The sequence below is a fragment of the Macaca mulatta genome, chromosome X (assembly GCF_049350105.2).
Source record: "Macaca mulatta isolate MMU2019108-1 chromosome X, T2T-MMU8v2.0, whole genome shotgun sequence".
In the NCBI taxonomy this organism is placed as follows: Eukaryota; Metazoa; Chordata; class Mammalia; order Primates; family Cercopithecidae; genus Macaca; species Macaca mulatta.
The window spans coordinates 40918162-40930488 of NC_133426.1; the positions used below are offsets into that span (position 1 = coordinate 40918162).

Here is a 12327-nt window from a genome sequence, read left to right on the forward strand (position 1 = left end):
GGTTTTAAAAAGAACAAACTTGAGGCCAGGTGCGGTGACTCACGCCTGTAATCCCAGCACTTTGGGAGGCCGAGGCGGGCGGATCACATGAGGTCAGGAGTTCAAGACCAGCCTGGCCAACATGGTGAAACCCTGTCTCTACTAAAAATACAAAAATTAGCCGGGCATGATGGTGGGCGCCTGTAATCCCAGCTACTCGGGAGGCTGAGGCAGGAGAATCGTTTGAACCTGGGAGGCAGAGGTTACAGTGAGCAGAGATCACGCCATTGCACTCTAGCCTGGTTGACAAGAGCAAAACTCAATCTCAAAAACAAACAAGCAAAAAAGAACAAACATCAAAAACCTAAGCCTCTGTCAAAATTGTCCTGTCTCCCTGCTGTTAAGATTATGTAGGACAACAAATCCACGATTTTGGGGAGGAGATGATGAACCCAAGTCTGGGAGTTTTCTGCATGTTTTTTTTTGAGAAGGAGTCTCACTATGTAGCCCAGGCTGGAGTGCAATGGTGCGATCTGGGTTCATTGCAACCTCCTCCTACCCAGTTCAAGCAATTCCCCCACCTTAGCCTCCTGAGTAGCTGGAATCACAGGCATGCGCCACCGTGCGCAGCTAATTTTTTTGTATTGTTAATGGAGATGGGGTTTCACCATGTTGGCCAGGCTGGTCTCAGACTCCTGACCTCAAGTGATCTGCCCACTTCAGCCTCCCAAAATGCTGGGATTACAGGCATGAGCCACCGCACCTGGCTGAAAATGTAGTTCTTAAGTTTATATGGAAATGTAAAGGACCAAGAATACGAAAAAGAACAAAGTTTGAGAACTTACATTACCTGACTTCAAGGATTATTATAAAACTATTGTCATCAACAGAGTATGGCACATAAATTAACAAGTAGAATAAAAAGCTAGACATAGACACACACATATATAGTCATGTGATTTTTTACAAAAGCACCAAAGCAATCCAGTGGAGGAAGGAAAGTTGATGCAACAAATAATGCCATATGGAAAAATATGAATCTCAACCTGTGCCTCACACCATATACAAAAACTAATCTGAGATGGATCATACACCTAAATGTAAATGGTAAAACCGTATGTCTTTCAGAGGAAACCTCAGAAGAATATCTTCATGATTTGGGATAGGCAAAGTTTGCTTAGCAGGTCACAGAAAACAGTAACCATAAAAGAAAACATTGATTAGAGTTCATCAAAATTTAAAACTGTTCATCAAAAGACACCATTAAGAACATTGAGGCCAGGCGCAGTGGCTCAGATCTGTAATTACAACACTTTGCAAGGCCAAGGCAGGAGGACTGCTTGAGTCCAGGAGTTTGAGACCAGCCTGAGCAATATAGGGAGATTCCATCTCTTAAAAATAAATAAATAATGGCTGGGCATGGTGGCTCACGCCTGTAATCCCAGCATTTTGGGAGGCCGAGGCGGGCTGATCACTTGGGGCCAGGAATTCAAGACTAGCCTGGACAACATGACAAAACCCTGTCTCTACCAAAAATACAAAAATTAACCTGGGTATGGTGCCTATGCCTGTAGTTCCAGCTACTCGGGAGGCTGAGGTGGGAGGATCGCTTGAACCCGGGAGGCAGAGATTGCAGTGAGCCAATATGGCAGCACTGCACTCCAGTCTGGGCAACAGAGCAAGACCCTGTCTCCATAAACAAACAAATAAATAAATAAATAAAATTGAAAACCAAGCCACAGACTGGGGAAAATATTCATAGAATACATATTTGACAAAGCACTGCTATACAGGAAATATAAAGAACCTGAAAAATTAGTAATACTAGGACAAATGGCCTAACTTAAAATGGGCAAACAATTTGAGTAGATGCTTCCTAAAATAAAATGAACAAATGAACAATGAGCACATGAAAAAGTGACCAAGGTCATTAGTCACTAGAGAAATACATATTAAAACCACAGTGAGATACCACTACATACCTATTAAAATGACTTGACCACCCCAAAAGGTGAGGATGTAAAGCAACAGGAACTCTCAAACCCTTTTGGTGAAAATGTATAATTGTATAACTACTCTGGAAAAAGATCTGGCAGTTTCTTATAAAACTAAACATTTACTACGCTATGACCCAGCAATTCCATTCCTAGGTATTTACCCAAAAGAAATAAAAGTATTTGTCTGTCCAGGCGCAGTGGCTCATGCCTATAATCCCAGCAGTTTGGGAGGCCAAGGCAGGTGGATCACAAGGTCAGGAGTTCAAGATCGGCCTGTCCAATATGGTGAAACCCCGTCTCTACTGAAAAATACAAAAATTACCCAGGCGTGGTGGCGCATGCCTGTAATCCCAGCTACTCAGGAGGCTGAGGCGGGAGAATCACTTGAACCCAGGAGGCAGAGGTTGCAGTGAGCCGAAATCGCACCACTGCCCTCCAGCCTCTCCAGCCTGGGTGACAGAGTGAGACACTGTCTAAAAAAGAAAGAAAGAAAGAAAAAGAGAGAGAGAGAGAGAGAGAGAAAGGAAAAGAAAAGAAAAGGAAAGGAAAGGAAAGAAAAGAAAAGAAATGAAAAGAAATGAAAAGAAAAAAGAAAAGTAAAGAAAAGATTTCTCTACACAAAGACTTGAGTATGAATGCTCAGTGAAGCTTTATTCATAGCAGCTAAGCCCAGGAAAAACTCAGGTGTCCATGAATAGGAGAATGGATAAACAAGCTCTCATATATTCATACTGTAGGGGAGGCAAAATTTTACTTCTACCTTCTTCAGATCTCTAGCAGGGCCTGAGAATTAATTTGGCATAAGACAGATGAGCAAGAGAAAAGCATACAAATTTATTCAATATAAGTTTTCTGTAATACAGGTGACCTCATAACAAGGAAATGAAGACCCAAAGAAATGGCAAGACTTTGCCGGGTGTGGTGGCTCATGCCTGTAATCCCAGCACTTTGGGAGGCCAAGCCAGGTGGATCACTTGAGGTCAAGAGTTCGAAACCAGCCTGGCCAACATGGTGAAACCCCATCTCTACTAAAAAAAACAAAAACAAAAACAGCTGGGCATGGTGGCAGGCACCTGTAATCCCACCTACTCAGGAGGCTGAGGCAGGAGACTCGCTTGAAACCGGGAGGCCGAGGTTGCAGTGAGCCGAGATCGTGCCCTTGCACTCCAGCCTGGTCGGCAAGAGCGAAATTCCGCCTAAAAAAAAAAAAAAAGAATTGGCAAAACCTAAATGCTTTTATACTGAGTTGAACAGAGAGGCAATTGTGGAAAAGTAACTAAAATATACGAGAAGGTTAAAGAAGATCGGTTTGTACAGATTTCTCCAGTCTCAACTGCCCATCCTTGATAAGAATGTTTCTATTCTCTTGATATAAAGAAGGCAGTGCTCGCAGAATAATTTTATCTCGTATTTTTAAAAAGAAAAGGGGAATCAGAGTGTCCTTCTTGCATCTGCTGTTTTTCAAGTGCCTTTAACCCCAAATAGTCAATATGGCATGGTGACATATTTTAGGGTGACATGTTCTGAACTCCTTCAATACAATGGAATACTACACAGAGGGAATTAATTGCTGATAGATACCATAACATGAAGAATCTCAAAATCATAATGCTCAGTGGAAAAAGCCTTACATAAAAGACTACATACCGTATGATTACATTTACATGAAATTCCAGAATGACCAGAGTAATCTATAGACGAAAAAACCAGAACAGTGGTTGCCTCTGGTAGATGGGATTGGACAATGCTTGGGAAAGAACATGAGGAAACTTTCATGGGTAATGGAATTGTTTTATATCCTCATGGGGCTTTTGATCATATGGTATTTTTCAAAACTCAGTGAATACGCTCTTAAAATATATGTCTCTCGTTATAGGTAAATTTTACATAGAAGAAAAACTATAAACAAATATTCAACTCTTATTAACTATTTGCCTGCTGAAGTATTTAGTGAGATGAATACTGATGTTAACAATTTACTTTAAATGCATTAAAATAAGATAGACTAATGGATGAATAGAAGGATAGATAAATAAATAGATTAGTAAGAAAACAAATGTAGTAAAATGTTAATGCTAAAATCTAGATGATTTTATGAATGTTTGCTATAAAACTCAATGTTGCCATTATGTTTAAAAATTAAATGAAAATTTTCGTCCAGGCGTGGTGGCTCACGCCTATAATCCCAGCACTTTGAGAGGCCGAGGCGGGCAGATCATCTGAGGTTGAGAGTTCGAGACCAGCCTGACCAACATGGAGAAAACTGTCTCTACTAAAATTACAAAATTAACTGGGCGTGGTGGTGCATGCCTATAATCCCAGCTACTCCGGAAGCTGAGGCAGGAAAATCGCTTGAATCCGGGAGGTGGAGGTTGTGGTGAGCGGAGATGGTACCACTGCACTGTAGCCTGGGCAACAAGAGCAAAACTCTGTCTCAAAAAAAACAAGCCAACAAACAAACAAAAAATTAAATGAAAATTTTCATAATAAGACCAGTCATGGTGACTCATGCCCATAATTACAGTACTTTGGGAAGCCAAGGTGAGAGGACTGCTTAAAATCAGCAGTTCCAGACCAGCCTGGGCAACATAGCAAGACCCTGTCTCCATTTTTTATTAAAAATTTTTTTCGCAATGAAATATTAAGGAAAAAGTTAAAAAATTCAGAAGAATATGTAGTAAAAAGTAAAGTCCCTCTTTTTCTACTCACCCCAACCATTTTCCCTTTCCAGAAGCAACTACTACTAAGTTTGGTAGATATTGTTCCAAATCCTTTTCTTTAAATTTGCATATATGTATATATTGAAATATACAGTGATCTTTTAAAAGCAAAATGGGGGGCCAGGCGCGGTGGCCAACACCTGTAATCCCAGCACTTTGGGAGGCCGAGATGGGCAGATCACCTGAGGTCGGGAGTTCGAGACCAGCCTGACCAGCATAGAGAAACCCTGTCTCTAACGAAAATACAAAAATTAGCCAGGCATGGTGGCGCATGCCTGTGGTTCCAGCTACTCAGAAGGTTGAGGCAGGAGAATCCCTTGAACCCGAAGGTGGAGGTTGTGGTGAGCCAAGATCGTGCCATTGCACTCCAGACTGGGCAACAAGAGTGAAACTCTGTCTCAAAAATAAATAAATTAATTAATTAATTAATTAATAGGATTATACTATTCACATATTAAGTAACTTGCTTTATTTACTTGACATTTTGTTTTGGAGTTTGTTTCATGCCAGCACATCTACTTTGGCTTCTTTGTCTTTAACGTCTGCTTGCTACCCTATTCCCAATAGAAATGTAGGTTGCTTAAAGTTTTTTTGCTATTAAAAATTACTCTTCAAAAAGGCTGGGCCAAATTACCTACAAAATGGCTATTTTTTTATATTGTGTGTATCAATACCGGATTCCCCACACTTTTGCCAGCACCAGATACTATCAATCTTTTTCATTTTTGTCTACATGATGGGTGAAAAATGTTTTGCATTTTCCTGAGAGTTGGTGAGATTGAGTCTTTTAATGTTTTGTTGGCCATGTATGATTTTTCTTTCGTGAATTGCCTTTTCATATCTTTGCCCTCTTCTCTATTGGATTTGACTTTTTCTCATTGATTCTTTATATATTCCGGATACAATCACTTGTCAGGTATCATGTTGAAAATATAAAAATATTGTCTTTAGTTTGTGGCTTGTGTTTTTGTCTTTTCATTAACAAAAGTTTTTAATTTAAATTTATTCAAATGTATAAGCCTTTCTTTATGGTTTGCACTACTATGTCTTATTTAAGAAACTTCCCGATATCACAAGATTATAAAAATATTCTCTTAATCTCCTCAAAAGTTTCCTAGATATTTTTTCTTTTCTTTTTCTTTCTTTTTTTTTGAGATGGAGTCTTGCTCCAGGCTGGAGTGCAGTGGCGCAATCTCGGATCTGCCTCCCGGGTTCAAGCAATTCTCCTACCTCAGCCTTCTGAGTAGCTGCGATTACAAGTGCGTGCCACCACAGCCAGCTAATTTTTGTATTTTTCGTAGAGATAGGGTTTCGCCATGCTGGCCAGGCTAATCTCAAACTCCTGACCTCAAGTGATCCACCCACCTCAGCCTCCCAAAAGTGCTGGGATTACAGGCATGAGCCACCACGCCTGGCCCCCAGATATTTTTTCTAGGCCGACCTATAACCTGTATAGTTTAAAAAAAACCAGAATGACAGCATGCATACTGCTTTATAACTTGTTTTGTCATTTAACTATATATTTTGAACATCTTTTCATTTGAATAAATGTATCAGTAGTGTTGTGGGTGGGGTTTCCCAGGAAACAGACTCGGAGACAGAGATTTGTGTGCAGGAAGTTTATCAGGGAGTGCTTTCAGGATCAACACATATGGGGGAAGGGAATGAGGGAGGATTAGACAGGAGGAGAAGTTAGACTGTGGTGCAGTACCAACAAGGGCTCCGGCTTTGTTGCTTAGAGGGCCCTGCAATGCTGTCCCAAATTGAAGAAAGAAAGCTGGGTCTTTATACACCCATGTCGTTTGATGTGAGCCGCCCCTGGGAAGGGGTGGGGGTGACATTGAGCAAGGCAGTTGACTTCAACTGAATTCAATTCCCAGAGGCAGATGAAGCCTGTAGCACTCCCAATAGCTGGGAGTCCTGAAGTGGGATCTGAGCCCTGCATCACAGAACCCACCATAGTTAGGGACACTATTGATTTCTTTTTTTTTTTTTTGAGACGGAGTCTCACTCTGTCGCCCAGGCTGGAGTGCAGTGGCTGGATCTCAGCTCACTGCAAGCTCCGCCTCCCGGGTTCAAGTGATTCTCCTGCCTCAGCCTCCCCAGTAGCTGGGACGACAGGTGCCCGCCACCTCGCCCGGCTAGTTTTTTGTATTTTTTAGTAGAGACGGGGTTTCACTGTGTTAGCCAGGATGGTCTCGATCTCCTGACCTCGTGATCCACCCGTCTCGGCCTCCCAAAGTGCTGGGATTACAGGCTTGAGCCACTGCGCCCGGCGACACTATTGATTTCAACCAGCACAAAACCCAACCATCCCTTGTTTCATAAATAGAAATTAGTCTCAGTTAATAGGTCCTCAGTAGGTGATTGCTGGCATCAATACTATCTATCCCTTTTATTAGGAAAACAAAAACTTTCGGAGAAATCCTCAGTAGATTTATCTTTACATTTTATTGGCCATAACTAAAAATGTCCAGCCCCAGGTGCAAGGGAGTCTGCGAAAGTAGTATCAGAATTGTCAGGATTTTGTGTCTGGAGCAGTGAACATTGCTGCCCTGAATGGTATCCAGATTGTTAGTATAGAAGAGCATAAAGGATATTAGACATGCAACTAACAAAATAGACTTGTACAAAATTATTTTGAATAATTGCATATGGATTTAACTTACTAAAACAGTCTCCATATTGCTGGACACTTGGTAGTTTCCAACTTTTTGCTATTCTCCACTGTACTGCAATAAACACCCTAGATATTTTTCTCTGCCCATTATTCATTTGGGATGAAATTGTAAACATATAATTGATAACAACAAAAAAAAAGTGGGGAATGGATTTTTGAAATAATGTTGATGCAGATTACCAAGAAGTACCTTTGAAAGTCCCTACAAATTCATGTTTTCTCCTGTAGTAAATTTTTTTATTTTTATTTTTATTTTTTTTTTTGAGATAGAGTTTTGCTCTGTCACCTAGGATGGAGTACAGTGGTGAGATCTCTGCTCGCTGCAACCTCCACCTCCCGGTTTCAAGTGATTCTCCTGTCTCAGCCTCCTGAGTAGCTGGGATTACAGGTGTGCGCCACCACGCCCGGCTAATTTTTGTATTTTTGAGATGGGGTTTCGCCATGTTGGTCAGGCTGGTCTCGAACTCATGACCTCATGATCTCACTGCCTCAGGCTCCCAAAGTATTGGGATTACAGGCATGAGCCACCACGCCCAGCAGTCCAGCAGTGAATTAAGAGGTCTATTTTTCCTCACCACATCCTCACTGTGTCTCCAGCTACTCAGGAGGCTGAGGCAGGAGGGTCACTTTAGCCCAGGAATTGGAGGCTACAGTGAGCTATGACCACACCACTGCATTCTAGATTGGGCGACAAAGTGAGACCCTGATTCAAAAAAAAAAAAGAAAAGGTATCTTTATTTTGTTTGTTTGTTTTTTGAGATGGAGTCTCACTCTTGCCCAGGCTGGAGTAGAGTGGCGTGATCTCGGCTCACTGCAACCTCCACTTCCTGGGTTCAAGCAGTTCAACCGGGTTCAACCCGACCCTTCTGAGTATTTGGGATTACAGGCGCCCGCCATCATGTCCGGCTAATTTTTGTTTGTTTGTTTGTTTTGTTTTTAGTAGAGATGGAGTTTCACCGTCTTGGCCAGGCTGGTCTTGAACTCCTGACCTCGTGATCCACTTGTCTCAGCCTCCCAAAGTGGTGGGATTACAGGCATGAGCCACCTCTCCCGGCCGAAAGTATCTGTTTTAAATCTCATTGTGTGTAGAGTTTTACTGTTCATATTTGCTAATTTTTGTGCTGTAGTCGAAAAATGTGCTCCAGGCCGGGCGCGGTGGCTCAAGCCTGTAATCCCAGCACTTTGGGAGGCCGAGATGGGCGGATCACAAGGTCAGGAGATCGAGACCATCCTGGCTAACATGGTGAAACCCCGTCTCTACTAAAAATACAAAAAACTAGCCGGGCGAGGTGGCGGGCGCCTGTAGTCCCAGCTACTCGGGAGGCTGAGGCAGGAGAATGGCGTAAACCCGGGAAGCGGAGCTTGCAGTGAGCTGAGATCCAGCCACTGCACTCCAGCCTGGGCGACAGAGCGAGACTCCGTCTCAAAAAAAAAAAAAAAAAAAAAAAAGAAAAATGTGCTCCAGACTGTTTTGGCTTTTTGGAAAGTATTGAAATACAGTAGATGTCTTCGTTCCTGTGCTGTGAGTGATAATTCCAACAGACCTGAGTTGTTTTGCTGGTCAAGGCAAGAAACATACAAATTAATAATGTTTCCTGGACGAGCACTGTGGCTCACGCCTGTAATCCCAACACTTTGGGAGGCTGAGGCGGGCGGATCGCCTGAGGTCGGGAGCTCAAGACCAGCCTGACCAACATGGAGAAACCCAGTCTCTACTTAAAAAATACGAAATCTTGGCTATAATAATAACTGTTATATAACTGTTATAGCCGTTATAACTGTTATAGCCGGCCGTGGTGGCATGTGCCTGTAATGCCAGCTACTCGGCAGGCTGAGGCAGGAGAATCGCTTGAACCCGGGAGGCGGAGGTTTCGGTGAGCCGAGATCGCGCCATTGCGCTCCAGCCTGGACAACAAGAGTGAAACTCCATATCAAAAAAATACATAAATAAATAATTTTTTTTTTCTGTTATAAATAATTTTTAAAATAATAATTTTCTCTTTTGGCTAGGAATCTCACAGGCTGGAAACACACAAATTAATAATGTTTCCTTTTAGCTAGGAACCTCATCAAACATACAAATTAATAATGTTTCCTTTTAGCTAGGAACCTCACAGGCAGGACGGGGCAGGGAGGGGCGGGGGCCCACGCCGGAAAGATTTTCAGAGCATTTTGACCCAGTTTGATAGAATTGTTTATTGATAACAATGAGATTAGCCGGCGCGATGGCTCACACCTATAATCCCAGCCCTTTGGGAGACCGAAGCGGGCAGATCACCTGAGGTCAGGAGTTACAGACCAGCCTGGCCAACATGGCGAAATCTCGTCTTTAGTGAAAATACAAAAATGAGCCGGGTGTGGTGGTGGGAAACTGTAATCCCAGCTACTTGGGAGGTTGAGGCAGAACAATCACTTGGGTGTATGAGGTGGAGGCTGTAGTGAGCCGAGATCTGCCACTGCACTCCAGCCTGGGCGACAAGGTGAGACTGTCTCAAAAACAACAACAACAACAACAAAGAAAAAACAAAACAAAACAAAAAGACTAGACGCAGTGGCTCACGCCTGTAATCCCAACGCTTTGGGAGTCCAAGGCGGGCGGATCATGAGGTCAGGAGTTCGAGACCAGCCTGGCCAACATGGTGAAACCCCGTCTCTACTAAAAATTCAAAAAATTAGCCAGACATGGTGGCGTGCACCTGTAATCCCAGCTACTTGGGAGGCTGAGGCAGGAGAATCACCTGAACCCGGGAGGTGGAGGTTGCAGCTAGCGGAGATTGAGCCACTGAACACCAGCCCTGGCGACAGTGTGAAACTCTGTCTTAAAAAAAAAAAAAAAAAACCTACAATGAGATTGATGATAGCAGGTGGTCTTGGTATTACATACCCCCATCCTCTATCCCCAGGGAACTCTGCTGTTGAGTCTTGTTACATTTCAGGAAAACAGCTAGGTATTACCAATACCTAAATATATATTCACAATTAGTATTCACAATATTGAATATGATTGACGAAAGCTAGACCTCTCTGAATGTATCTTGCCAAAGTACTTTATTATATAAATAATTCTTTCATGATCTATGTATTACACTCTGCATATTTAATAAATGACAAAAATATTTTTAAAATATCACTCTGAAAAGTAAAAGGGGAAAGAAATAATTTTGCTCATTTAATGAAGAATGATGACACCTGAACTTTTAGAAACATGTGCCATAGCTATCTTAATGGGAAACATGAGAGTGCTGTTTTGAAAACATTGAAGGACTATATATAGTTCATAAATAATAGATCTGTAATTCTAGTTTATGTTTTATTAGCAAAAAAGTTTAACAGTTATTATTATAGCCAAGATAAAACTATAATGCTACAAATCCAACAAAATAACTTGAATATTTCACTCTCTCTAAGTACATGAATATATTATACTAAATATGTTTGGAATAATTTTTAGTGAATATTATATGGAATGTAATCAAAATCATCGATGCACTTAATCATTTTTGTACACATTGTAGTCTTCACGGAAATGTAAGTACTAAATATTTTAGTAGCTCAGAAAAATTCTCTAAGTCCACATGCAGTTCAGGTTAAATATACAGAAAAATTAAATAGTAAAAAATGGTATTTGAAATATGTATAATACAGTTTTTTTTTTTTTTTTTTGTAATGAAAACCACAATTTCGTCATTGGGTGCCACCCATTTTTGCTTAGATTCACACTATTTCCTTAGTGCTAGTTAGCAGATACTGAAATGATTATCGAAGACTACGCAAAAATATGGAACGCTTCACGAATTTGCGTGTCATCCTTGCGCAGGGGCCATGCTAATCTTCTCTGTATCGTTCCAATTTTAGTATATGTGCTGCCGAAGCGAGCACTATAATACAGTTTTTAAAGTAACAAGTTATCATTGAAATACATAAAGTAAACTAACTTAGTAGTAAGAATGATGTGAAAATATATGGACACTACAGAAATCCACTTAGGTATATCTGTTAAAATAAGTGAAGATTAAAAAGAATTAGGCTACCAAATGCAGATCACAATACATAGAAAACGAACACTCTCTGCATAGTAGGTGGAAACATAATGCAGTATAACTCTTTTGTGAACCAATTTAGCAACACATAAGCAGAACATGAAACTTTTCATATCTTTGACTTAATAAATCTCTATCTGTGCATCTAGTACCCTAAGATAAACCTACATCCAGCAAAACCTTTATACACAAAGATATTCATTGTGGCATTATGATGATGAAAATTATAAGTAACTAATGTCCAAAAATTGGAGAAAAACTGATAAATGATGAAGCCATTACAACATTATGTAAACTACAGGATCACTATATAATGGAGTTGAATTAAGGTATAAAATGGAATAAAGATATCTATAGGTTATCATTAGGTGGTCTGTTGAACATGGCATTAATTGAAGAAAGCAAGGTGCTGAAAAGGTGTATAGTAAGTTAATTTTGGAACTACAGATATATGTACATATTTTCTGATATTTTTCCAAACAAAATGTCGGAAAAATAAAGCAAGTAGTAACAAAAGTGGTTTCCTAAAGGTGGAGGTAGGCACTGTGGAACACACAAAGGTGAAAACTAGAACTCTCTGAATGTATCTTGCTTTATATTTTTGCTTTGTGTAAAAGATGGCCCCCAAGAATCCCTACCTCGTGGTATTTACACCCTTGTGATGTCCCCTCTGACACTGCACCAGGGTTGATCTGTGAGACCAATAGAATTTGGCAGAAGTTACATCTGTTTTGTGTGGGGGGGAAAAAAAAAACAGAATTTGGCAGAAGTGATGGTATAAAAATTTCCAAGACGAGATTCTTTTTTTTTTTTTTTTTTTTTTTTTTGTTGAGACGGAGTCTTGCTCTGTCGCCCAGGCTGGAGTGCAGTGGCAGGATCTCAGCTCACTGCAAGCTCCGCCTCCCGGGTTT

General features: G+C 41.0%; 1 non-coding gene across 1 annotated transcript; it reads right to left on the minus strand.

Annotated features, from left to right (window-relative positions):
* Positions 1-11148: 11148 nt before the first annotated feature.
* LOC144338861 (U6 spliceosomal RNA) lies at positions 11149-11255 on the minus strand. The gene has a single exon (XR_013413246.1). It is a non-coding gene; the product is annotated as a U6 spliceosomal RNA (small nuclear RNA).
* Between the last annotated feature and the right edge of the window lie 1072 nt (positions 11256-12327).